The sequence below is a fragment of the Prinia subflava genome, chromosome 1 (assembly GCF_021018805.1).
Source record: "Prinia subflava isolate CZ2003 ecotype Zambia chromosome 1, Cam_Psub_1.2, whole genome shotgun sequence".
Classification (NCBI taxonomy): domain Eukaryota; kingdom Metazoa; phylum Chordata; class Aves; order Passeriformes; family Cisticolidae; genus Prinia; species Prinia subflava.
In genome coordinates, this window is record NC_086247.1 from 65,073,370 (window position 1) to 65,085,629 (window position 12,260).

Genomic DNA, 12,260 nt, shown 5'->3' on the forward strand with positions numbered 1-12,260 from the left:
ATGTTACACAAATCATGCAGCTGTGACATCCTGTAATGGAGAGACCAGCTAAAGGAAAATAAACTCCTCTGCTATACTAAGATTGTGCAATCTACTTCTACAGTTAAAGACTGCCTCAGATGGTTGAGCTGTCCCAGATGTATGATACACCATTTCCTCCCACCCAGTCCATACACTTCAGTGTGACCCATCCTGGAACACAGTCCAAAGTATAGAAATTTTGAAACTTTTGTCCTCCAATGCTCTATCCAGTGATGGGTTTATGATAAAGTGGTACTGACTTCACTCTGCAGGAAAGAACTACCTGCAGTGACCTTGAGTTATTTTTGCCAGTTGTTTATAAGTTCATAACACGAAGCTGTTTGTGCTTGCAACTCCTCACATCCCGCTCACAAGACATGAAGACTTTTCAGTGAGAAGAAGTTACCTGTTTCAATAAACTCTGGCATAACATTCCTTTATGCTCTCTGCAAGTCTACACACAACACCAGACTGAGGGGAACAGTCAACACACTGCTGGCCAGGCTAGAAAACTGGGCTGAGAAAAACCTCAGGGAGCAGAATGAAGTCAAGATGAAAAGCCCCATGTCTGTGATAGAAAAACCCATGCAGCAGGATAAGCTGGACAAAAACTTCCTACCTTAAAAATGACTTTGCAGAAAAAGTCCTAAGGGTCCTAACTCAGGACTTCAACATAAATAAATGAGTGCATCAGCAGTGCACCCGTGATCAGTCAAAGGCTGGACTGCATTAGGAGTGGAGCCAGGAGGCTAGGGCAAATGGCTCTCATTCTCTTCTGTTTGTGAGACCGTGCCTGGAGGATTGTGGCCTGTTTTTGGGCTCCTAGTGCAGGACAGACAAGGATACACTGAGGTGAACTCAATGTAGGGCCACCAAGTTGGCCAGGGGACCAGAGCACTTGACACCTGAGGAGAGGCTGAGAGAACTACATTTGTTCTTAAGAAGAAAAGACTTGACAAGCGAGTCTTATTGCAGTGTACAATAAGAAAAGCAAGCTTTAATATCAAATTCCTATTCAGTGTGAGGAAAAAAAAGATTACTGTGGGGATGGCTGGACATTGAAAGAGGCACCCAGAGAATCATCATCCTTAAAGGTGTCAGAATTCAGCCTGGGCAAGGCCCTGTGTAATCTGCTCTAATGCAATCTGCTTGATTCAGGATGTCAGACTGGAGACCTTTGGGGGTCCCTTCCCGCCTTCGTTGGTCTGTGATTCTTCAGTCATAGCCGTATTCTCACTGAAGTCAATGCCTTACTTGCACAAAGTTCCTCAGTCCTGTGAGGCCCCTTCTCAGGTTTATTTCCAAGCTGTGCTTTTCCTGTTTCCCATTTCCCTTTCTTATTTCTCTTCCAACTGCTCTTTCAAGATAGCATTCTGCACTCTTGTACACACTGACCTGAGAACAGATATCGTCCAGACAGGAGCTGCAAATCTTCCAGTGGTATCTGCTTTACAAACCTATAGTTCTGCTGGCTGACGCAGAGTAGACCTTTACACTTCACACAGCTGCATGAGTGTTCATGGCAAAGCTGCTTGTGTCCATTTGGAACTGTGAGATATCTGCACCTCTGTACATACAATGCAGAGGAGCAGCTCTGTGAGAATGGTAATGAAAGGGCTCACTGCAGTTTTCTGTCTTCTGACTAAATTATTGTAATATTCTCTTAATATGCGGATTTAGGTCACACCTCCTCCTGCGGCTGAGACAGCCATACCAGCATGCTGCGTAGGTTCTCAAATAGGTTGCAGCATTTTTGTTAGCAGTGACACAAATCCGGGACACCCATTCCCCCAGATTTTTTAGATCTTACTATTTTTGTATTATCATTGTAATTCTGCCAGTCTGCCAGTAATGCTGAATGGGCAATGCAGGGAGCAAGGCTCTCAGTGATGACAAGCCTTGGGAATCCCCCATGTCCAGTAGTTCCTGTCTGACCACTTACCTCATCTGGCACTTTTATCTTAAAAACTTCTTCCATTCTTCTCAGTTCCAGCTTTCAGAAAGAATTACTTCCATAAAACAAATTCTTAAGAGGTAGAAGGACCTTTTGCTAGGGGTGAGAGCATTCTGTTTCAGTTGCTATGGGCAAGCAACTGTATTTCAGTCCATGGTATAACTTCAGGTTTTGTATACCTGAAGTTTCATTAGACTGTGTAGGCCTAGTCTTGAACGTCCAATGCTCTGTCAGTATGAACTTAATACAAAATCTGTCCCAATCCATTTAATCATCTTGGGTCTTAATGAGAGATGCTGTTCTTTCAGAAATGAATGGATGGGTCATGGGTAATAATTGCAAAAATATCTTCCTTGGAAATAGGAGAACATACTTTGCTTTAGGAACAGAAAAGCAATGTACTGTTTGTAGCACTGGTAAAAAAGACAGTCTATTTCCAAGGAAATTAGGAGTATTTAAACAAGCAAAGGAGAGCATAAAATAAAAAGATTCTCAAACTGCTTGTTTCACTGAATTCTCTGTGAGCTTTGCTTTGGATTTCAGCAGGGACAGGAATTCTACATGACTGATCATCACCTTGTAATTTATTCATGAAGACTACAAGCTATCAAAGAAATGAGTGAAAGAACTATGTGAATATCACTGAGAAAAAAAATATTTCAGTGAGACTGGTGACCAGTTCCTTGGAACATACTAGCAAATGCCACTGTAATCATATGGAGTACTTCAAATCTCCCCCTCATTAAAGGGTAACTTTAGAGCTTATTGTACAAGCCAGTTTCAAAACATACAAGCCAATGCCACCTCTCCCTCTGCCCTGGGAGATGGGATTCTGCTTGGCAATGTGAGATAAGGTCACAGGGGCAGAGAGAAACACTAACTTCACATGCACATTTCAGATTTTTTTCCAAATTTTGCTTTATACAAATTACTCTAGAAAGATAAAAATACAGAATTGCTTTAAATGGGTCACTTCAGACTTTTCTGGAGTCCTACCATTTTCTAGGAAAGCTCCTAGAAAGTACTGGTGACAACAGATCATGTCTTTAATTATGATAAAAAACCTATTTCAGCCACAGATCAAATCAAAAGATTCTTTTCACCTCTTTCTTCAAACTACCAAAGCTACTTCACCAAACGTCGTTTCTTTATACAGTCCAATATTCGTTTCATATGGTTTCTTATATCATCATGAAATAACTTTACTGCTAAATGAGATACCTAACACCATTTTTATGACACTCAAATGTTTCTAAGTGTGCCAGACACCAACTGTGCTGTAGTTAAGTGTATAAGATGTGTGTCACCCACATTGGTTCATTACAAGTTAGGAGTTCAGTCTAAGTCAGGCAACCAATCCTCATGGCAGTCCAGGGAGAGATAATGGAGGATAATTTGTTCCTAAAAAAGGAGGGAAGAAGTGTACTCCCCAGAGCTTTAGGCTTTTCTCATCTGCAGTAGATGCAGCCTAAACTGACACTAGCATATGTAAAGTTTGGTGAGAGGAGTCCTACAACTGACGTCAAGTTCAGCCTCACTGGAGGTCAGACAAGTCTTTCATTTAGCTGCATTAGCAAATAATTGCCTATTACAATATACTAACAACTCCAGAAGTATTTGATGTTTTTCAGTGCTCAGGAATATAAGCTAGCAGTAACTATTTATCATCAATTTCAGACTGATTTATTGACTAATCATCCACATGTAAACATAGTGGAAAAAGTTATAACAATTACTGACTTTCACATAATCACATTTCAAAAAGAAGTGCACAAAAAGAAGTTATAACGGGGGAAACTAAAACTCAGTAGCAGAAAGACAGGTCCAAGCCAACCCATCTGGCAGACTGATGCTGGAGTTAAAAGTACTGTGCAGGCTCCTTGGTCTCATGTCTTGGGTTATGCAACCAAAAAAAGGGTGTATTCTATTTCATCTGTAGAAAGTAGTTGGGGGATGGTTTCTTTTTCTTTATCTCCCAGGGGAAGGAGGGTGGATGCCTTCTAATAATAGGCCAGCTGTTAAAACCAGCTGGGGCAATGTTTCTTATCTCTTTCATCAACTTTGTCCACCCTCTGGGGGATATCTTCTGTTAATGGGCCATTAAGACTCACCAATGACATGACACATTACATCATCCCATTGTGAGATGCTCCATCCAGTGAGGAAGAGCCAACCATCCCCTACCCAGATGAAAATGGGGACCTAGAGACCCCAGGCATCCTCTTTTCCACTGGATTCTCACAGGAAGACCAGACTCATCTCACCACCACTGAACCTGTCTACAGGATCATGTTTACTTCAACAGAACCACATGTGTCACTCCAGGAGGACTTATCTGGACTGCTTCCAACACCCTGGCCAACAGGGTGTCAGGTTGTATTCCTGACTCTGTCAGGGTTTTCTAGGACTTTTGTTTGTTTGCTTGCCTTTTTTTTTTTTTCTTTTTGTATTACTGCATTTGTATTTTTTAATATTCCTTATAAAGAACTGTTATTCTTATTCCCATATTTTTTGCCTCAAAGCTCCTAATTGCAAAATTGTAATAATTTGGAGGGAGGGGTTTTACATTCTCCATTCCAGGGAAACTCCAGTTTTCCCTGACAGATACCTGTCTTTCCAAACTGAGACACCTCAACATGTAAACATCCACTCTCTGGATGCAGCTGTGCCACAGCACCCATGCTAGATGACTCCAAAATGTTGCATGTGTCTGACTAGAGCCACTGATCCATACTCATACACACAGAGCTATATTTGCTTATTTGTCTTTAAAGTCCATATACACATGCAGGCACTAAATGATAGGTATCAGCTTTCCTTCAAGGAATGACAGCAATTTGGGATGCCTATCCTGAGTTCATCAAAGGGGCCTGAGTTTCAGATGGTGCTGCAGACCCAGCCCAGGTAATGCCTTCCAAAGGGCTTTACCACCTGGTAACCGCACCTTAAGCAGGAGGGTCTCACACTTGTGCTCAAAGAGGTGTTTTGAAAAATCCCAGGAAAACTTGAAATCTACATGCTGATTTCAGATAGCCTGAAGATAATTCTCAAGCCTGGGGGAGTGAGCTGTCATTATGATTTTCTTTAGTAGGAAACTTCTAATCAAGTAGATAAAACAAGAACTGAACTTCACCAACAAACCCTGGGAGACTGCCCAGCATCAGTAAAATATATTGCTAACCAAACCAGCCAATTTACTGCAGACAACTTGAGGAAAAACAATGGTAAAAAAAGGGGCTGGTTTCTTTCACACTGAAATGTAGCATATAATATTATTTGCACACCTTATTCACAAGAATGGGATGAATTTTGTTCTTAATGAGCATTTAGGAAGTGGTGGACCCATCAAAGAGCAGAAGCTATTTCTGCAGATTTTGCATCATCTGTGGTGAAGGCGAGGCAGCACCAGCAGAACAAAAGGTTGCAGCTAAAATGCCTGTGAGTCAAGGCTTTTGTAGAGCTCTTGATGGTAGGAATGACTAAACAAAGATATAAAACCGGCTGTAGAAAAAACCTGTTTCCTAATAAATTATCTGGCATGGTCTTTGAATAACAAGAGAAAAAAAAATCAGTCATATTAAGAAAACAAGAGGCTTAACAAACTATAACAAACCTTGGTTGAAAGATTAACCTTTAATCTGTAAACATAAAGTGTGAAATTCCATGACTTTTTCTAAGTGTGAGGTTGGTTTAATAATTACTGAGTCCTGGAAAATCAAAACAAAAACAGGTAGCTATTGTGGGACCATAGAAATTCACAAGCCTTGCTCTATTATCATGCAGCTTTTATTATTAGTGCTATGGGGCAAATGGAACAAAAACTTCATAGGTTCCCTGAGATAAAGCCACGTCTAGAAGGAAAACACATTTAAGAAATAATATAGGAATATATACTTTAATCTCAAACATCCAATGAAACACAGGCTCCATCCTAAAGCCTGAAATTCCTTCAGGCAATGCTCTGATTGCACATGCTAACCTGCTTTCTATAAAGCAAGGGCAAGTAGAAACAGTAACACTGGAGTCTACAAACAAAACAGCTTTGAAAGGAAAGTAATACAATGTTTCATGGTGGGGAAACAGCCTGTCATGGGACAAGGAGGGGTCCTGGCAACAGCACATGACAGCTGTGCTGATAAAGTTTTCTAGACCCAGACCAGTTGCCTTTCTTCCATCCGAAAGAAGGCAGAACATAACTCAGCTCTCTCTCTCTTCACCATCACCCGAGGACAAATATGCTTGCGTGGAAGATTCCAAGCACATGTTCCACAAAGATGTTCTGAACAAAATGCTTGCATGGAGCGTGTGGGGCATCAACCCTTTTTAAAGACTGGAAGAAAAGTCAGTTTTTGGAATCATGACATAATGTGTCAGCCTCAGAGAAAAAATGGCTACCTTGGATAAACTGAGAATCTGATTTGTGTTCTGGGATTATGTGGGATCAGCCTCACTGACATGGGAGGCCTCATGTTTCTAGGTGATGCTTCAGTAGCCACTGTCTGCCCACAATGCTAATTTAGAAAGGCACTGAGTTCCAAAGCCTCCCTTACTGAGGCAGATCTTATGCTAAGAAATATGGTAGTGTCTTAGGAAATATAAAAATAATGGCTTTTCTGATAGAGATTCCAGTATTTTGCATCTTCTTCAAGTACATCTAACATTTTTTTGGGCAGCTGTGCCAATGGGCATTTTTTCTTTGCTTTTTGATAGCAGATGGGTAGCCAGCTTACATTCAATTTCCCACCTAAGCTCCCAGTCTTCCCTGCCAAAACCAACATAAAAACCAGTTCTGTCCCTGTGCTTGTCCCAGCACCTGTGATGCTGAAGCAGCAGCACTGAGTAGGGCGTGTGTCTTCTGCAATCTCAGTTCATTACAGTCACACCGATGAGGAGATTTTGTTTGGTAAAAGTGGGAACACTCAGCTATGGAGATTGTTTTGGGGAGCAGAGAGTGCCCAGGGGCTGGAGGAACTCTCTCTCGTCCTTTCTGCTGATTTTTGAGGCTATTGAAAATATCTTGGCTGCTCCTACAAAAACACTGAGAAGAGATCCATCTTGTGTTGTGCATCTGCATGCAGAGTTTTGTTTCATGACCAGGGCTCTCCGGTATCACAGTAATGCAAGCAAACAAAACAGGAACTATAATAGCAATAGGCAGAACAGTCAATCCTCATAATACCCTGACAGTGTTTGTGGAAACTGGAAAGAACAGAACAAACACTGGCTTGATTGGCATTTTATGGCTTGGATGTTATTCCTGACAAGGTGATTCCTAAAGTTACTTTGTGGCATTCTGTATTTCAATAAGTAAAAAAAAAAAAAAAGGAAAGGAAAAAGAGAAGGTCATTACCTTTAAGATGGGGACTGTTAATTTCTGCACTTGTTTTATGGTCTTTCAGGGAGGTAACTATGCAGGCACCAAAAAAGTGGCCACTAAAAGAAATCCCTGATGCTAAAATGGTATTATCTGTACTAACAAAAAAGGCAATTTTTCCTAATGATTTTATTCTGTATTTGAGTGTTAGGTGTAAGCCATCACTTTATGAGTCTAGATTTTCTTTCTTTTTCTTGTAAAAATTCTGTATATAGCACCAAAAAGCAATCACCAACATGTCTGGAAGTCACCATTGAAGCTGGATGTAAATCACTGTAACCAGTACTTCCAGTGCCACAAGTCACCCACTGATCCTCCTGAAATAATTTTGAACTCAGATACCCTGAGTTCCTCAGGGAATGTAAAATTAAGCTGGAAGTACTGGAAATTTAGTGCCTAAAAACTAAGGCACTCATAGGGTTTTGTCCAAATCCAATCATTTGACAGCAGGTACATCTTTCTAATTCACTGCTGCTGAATGAGAAATGTATAATTAAGTAACTGGTATCACAGAAAGAAAAGCTCCAGTCACTCATCATATCTTTCCTCCGTCAATGCAGATTATACAATCTAATAGTCCATGTGCTACTCTTTACTGGGCATGTTTAAAATTTGCATGGGAAACTTACAGAACATAACGAAAGTCTCAATACCAGATTTTTTTTCTTGGTATTCCCTTATTAGCTTTATTTTCAACACAGTATTTATATCATTATTTCCAGCCACAAGCACTTGCAGCACTCAAAATAACTACACTCTGTAACATTTGCATTTATTCTCTCCATGTATTTATGAGAATGTTTGAAGAAAGCTAGCCACAGTCTTCTCAGTCTCCTAAAACTTTTATTATTTTTTGGTGAATTCCCCCTCTGTCAGTCTTCACTATCACTCAGGCATGTGGCACCTGCTGCTGAGCACAGAACCACAGGTGTGATTCTGCCAGAAGAACAATTATACCTTCTCTTTGCTCCATGATGCACCAACAGCATACATCCAAAACTGCACACCCTTTTACTGAAATAGCTTTCCTCTCCAACTTAGCATATCCCAAACGTGCCACTCTCTAGACACTGCCACGTCTGATGCTTTTTAGCCTTTTATGCTTTCCAGATTTCCTTCTGTCACTAAACATGTATCTTCTAAATTACCTTCTCCAGTTAATTGCCTCAGCTCTCCAATTTACACCTCTCAGTATTTGGCAAGAGTCCTGCTTCCCTGCCAGTTTTCCCTTCACTCCTTCATACTACCTGTACATTATTTCCTTGTTCTTCCTAACCATCTGACTTCATTAATCCATTTTGGTTTTTATTGCTGAACTGCATTCTCTTTCTCTAAAAGATTCCTCAGACTCAATACATTACTATATTCTACTTTGGTTTCTTGCAGACTTCACTGCACCCAGTATGATTTCATCAATGCACACGTTCACACAGTGCCTTTGGAAACAATGTATTGTTTCTCCTGCAGGTTTGTGCAGGAGGGAGGAAGCAGAGATTCTTGCATCACCACTATGAGAGGGAGGTGGATCTCATTGTGGATTTGTGACCTGCTGCCCTTTCTGTGCTGGCCCATTTGAACATTTTCTCCTGTTCCACCTCATGGACCTGGCTTTTAAATCTCCATTAAGCTCTTTCCTGAGATTTAAGACCTTTCTATTGGCATAGTCTCTTTGCAATCCACATCTAAAATTAAACTTTAATGTTGAGTCTCCAGAGTCTTAATCAGCTTGTTAACACTGGCGGTGTACAAAACCAAAACAGTCCAAAATCATGTAATCATTATCCAATATAGACAAAATAGGTGCTTTTTCAACAGTTATTTCTTTCTGGGCATGAACTGACCAAACCTATTTCAAGACCACTGCAGATGTCAAGTGCTAAGATATGTTGGCAGATACCTATGGGCAAGGCTACAATTTTTCAGTCTTTCGACCTCATTACCTGTGGCAGTGAGCAAGGAGAAAAAAATCAGCCACAAGTCATGGGAACAGAAAATTCAGCAAAAGATGAGCAAGGAATGGTAAGAAACATGGAGCTCTACACCTATACCCTATGACACGCAAACAGCCAAAAGAATTTTTGTCTTGACAAAAATTTAGAAAGGAAGAAAAAGTAAAAGATACAGCTCTTTTGAGGTCTGAGCTCTGCCTCTCCATACAGAGGGCTCTGATGGCTGGGGGCTGCTTGCCCATGAATGCACATGCACTGCATTTGTCTTCTTTACACCCTTCAAAAATAGTGATCTGATCTGGACAAATATTGCTACTCTTGCCTTTGCTGGAAGCAGAAATCTTGCAGTCTCTGAAATACTCCAATCTTGCTCAGAAATTATACTTTTGAAGTAGACAAAGACAATAAAATACCCATATTCATTCACATCTCTTTCCTACACAGTGATTTTACTTATTTTACTTCAAGAAACAGCAAGAATCAAATGGAAAATACAAAAGTAGGGCACTGTAAACAGTCTCAACTCACATTCTCTGTTTTTCTCTACTGAAATGTATGAAACAGCTTTATTTCTTAATGTGGCGCATTTTTCTCATTAATAAAGAATGAAAATGCGTATCTGCATTATTTAACATATTCTATATATCCAACTGCATGTCCTCCAAAAGGTTCTTCTGTTTCTGACCTCTCTGGAGCAGCATTCAGGTAACTCAGTCAGAAAGGTGCTGAGCAGCAGAGGCTGCAGTGCCTGTGAAGTGCAGCTTTACAGGATGAATTCACTTTTGTCTGACTTGTCCTTAGAAACCTTCAGTGATGGATGGTGCAGCATGCTTGTGAAGCCTCCTCCCCTCCTCACACATCCTCATAACAAGTTTTTCCTAATCTTGCTTTTGAGATTTCCTACAAACACTGACAGTTGTTTCTCTGTGGATGCAAGGAATGCCTAAGCACTGTCCTTGCAGCATCCTCACCAACACCTGCCCCCTAATTCATCACAAGAAAATGTGACAAATGTTTTGTGTTGCTCATGATTTCTCTTCAGGGCTGTAACACTACCATAACTTTTTCACTGATGCAACATGGCACAAGATGAAAATTAGGTCTTTCATCTTACATCACTGCAAAAATCTCTGAAGTCCCAGCTCAGGAGGACACCTTTCATACCAGGCCCTGGAAACACTGAGGTTACTCTGAGGTTAACCTTTTATACCTCACAGTCATTGGCTTTTTGCAGGGCTCGCACAAATTCTTTTTCCACTTCCACTGATAAGAAAATTGCTGCCCTCCCTTAACACCACGTTTTCTGCCATGAGAATATCAAGGCTGTGCTTTGCCTTGTTGCCAGCTGGCTGCCCCATGCTGTGGCTGAGTGGCTGTGCTCCCGGGGGCCACCCTAGCCTCCTCAGCCAGAGAATGCACAAAGCCCTGCAGGAGCTCAGCTGGACACGCTGACGCTCCTTTCCTCAAAGCAACATAAAGCAAAGGTGCTCATCAGGGTGTCCTACCTGCACTGGGGAGACACTGGGCCTGGTTCTCTCAGAGCTCAGGATTCATCCTAGCTCTTTTCCTTTCACCACAGGATCATGTTGTTTGTTTTTCCCACATAATTTGTTTGTTGTGGTGGTTTTTTTATTCATTACCATCTCGCACAGGTCTGTCTACTCATAAAAATCTTAATTTTTCTGCAAGTATAGAATTTACCTTAATTGCCTAATTAAGATGTCCATTCTTGACTTAAAGCCTCTATACAAATCACATGAAAAGTACACGCTGAAAATTTCCTACGTCTGCAGGACTTACAGTCAAGATAAGCGAACACAGTAGCACAAGCTATGGATTTCCAATCAAAGTGCATGCACACAACACAAAGCACAAAGGCCTTCCCTGTGCAAAATGGTTCAGACACAGAGTTAGTGGGGAGAGGTCCTCATTTTCCCACGTAAGGCATGAATAAAAACCATTAAAATTATCTTAATTTAAAAAGTAACTGAATCTAGTTTGCTTCTGGTATTTTAAAAACCTTTTTATTTCCCCTCCTCTCTCTCATGTTATGACCAGTTATTTACAGATCACTGTCTTCTTCTAGACAAACTGTTTTGTCTAGAAATATTAATTAGAGATCAGCAATTTCCACTGATGTCATTACTGCAACAAATCTCAAGGAAGAGTCTAGAAATGTGTTTCTTCTTTTCCAGAGGCACATACAGCTTTCAGACTGCCTTCTTACATTGAGTTCGTATTGATTCAGACATCCTTCATTTCTCTGTATTATTTCTAAATCACAGAAATGACATCAAAGAAACAGAAAGAGTCTGACTTTTATCACCAAATAAATGCTGATTTAATGTACTTTTTCCAATACTTAGGCACAATAGGATGCATGATTAGAGCATAGTGGAGCTAACAGAATACCCTTCGTGCCTTGTTAACTGAGGATGCATGGTATAGATCCAGGTAAAATTTGAACTTTGTAGCTTTTGTGGGTTTAATATAGACCCGTGGGGCTACATATGCATTGAAGGTTGGACACATAACATCCATTATTGTTAAAAGTGGTTGCACACACCATCAATTGTATTTAACAGAGAAAATGAACTTTATCTGATTTCACTTTTGATTTACAAAAATCCCAATAATCCTAGCCCACAGTTTAAATAACATGTCCTGAAAATGACAGATACTTGATTTTTGCTTTAAAGGCATGATTCTGAAATGAGCAGAGCTGTCTGACAATGATTAAAATAGCTCAAAACACCATCACCTAAGCACATGGAAATTTGACTGCAACCAGTAGGGCTGTTTATACCCACTGGGATAAGTATGTGTTCAAATGCTTTCATGGATTGGGACCAGAACCCAGTAGAATCAACCCTGAAGACCTAATTTTGAGCAGAGACACGTGTACAGATTTTAGGTGGGTTTTGTAAGAGAGAGTGTTATTAAATTTGTTTGACAGATCCCT

General features: G+C 40.5%; 1 protein-coding gene across 22 annotated transcripts in view; it reads right to left on the reverse strand.

The window, feature by feature from the left end:
- Nucleotides 1-12,260, reverse strand: part of LOC134551255 (poly(rC)-binding protein 3-like) — a 141,647-nt gene that overhangs the window by 49,355 nt on the left and 80,032 nt on the right. The window lies entirely within an intron of this gene.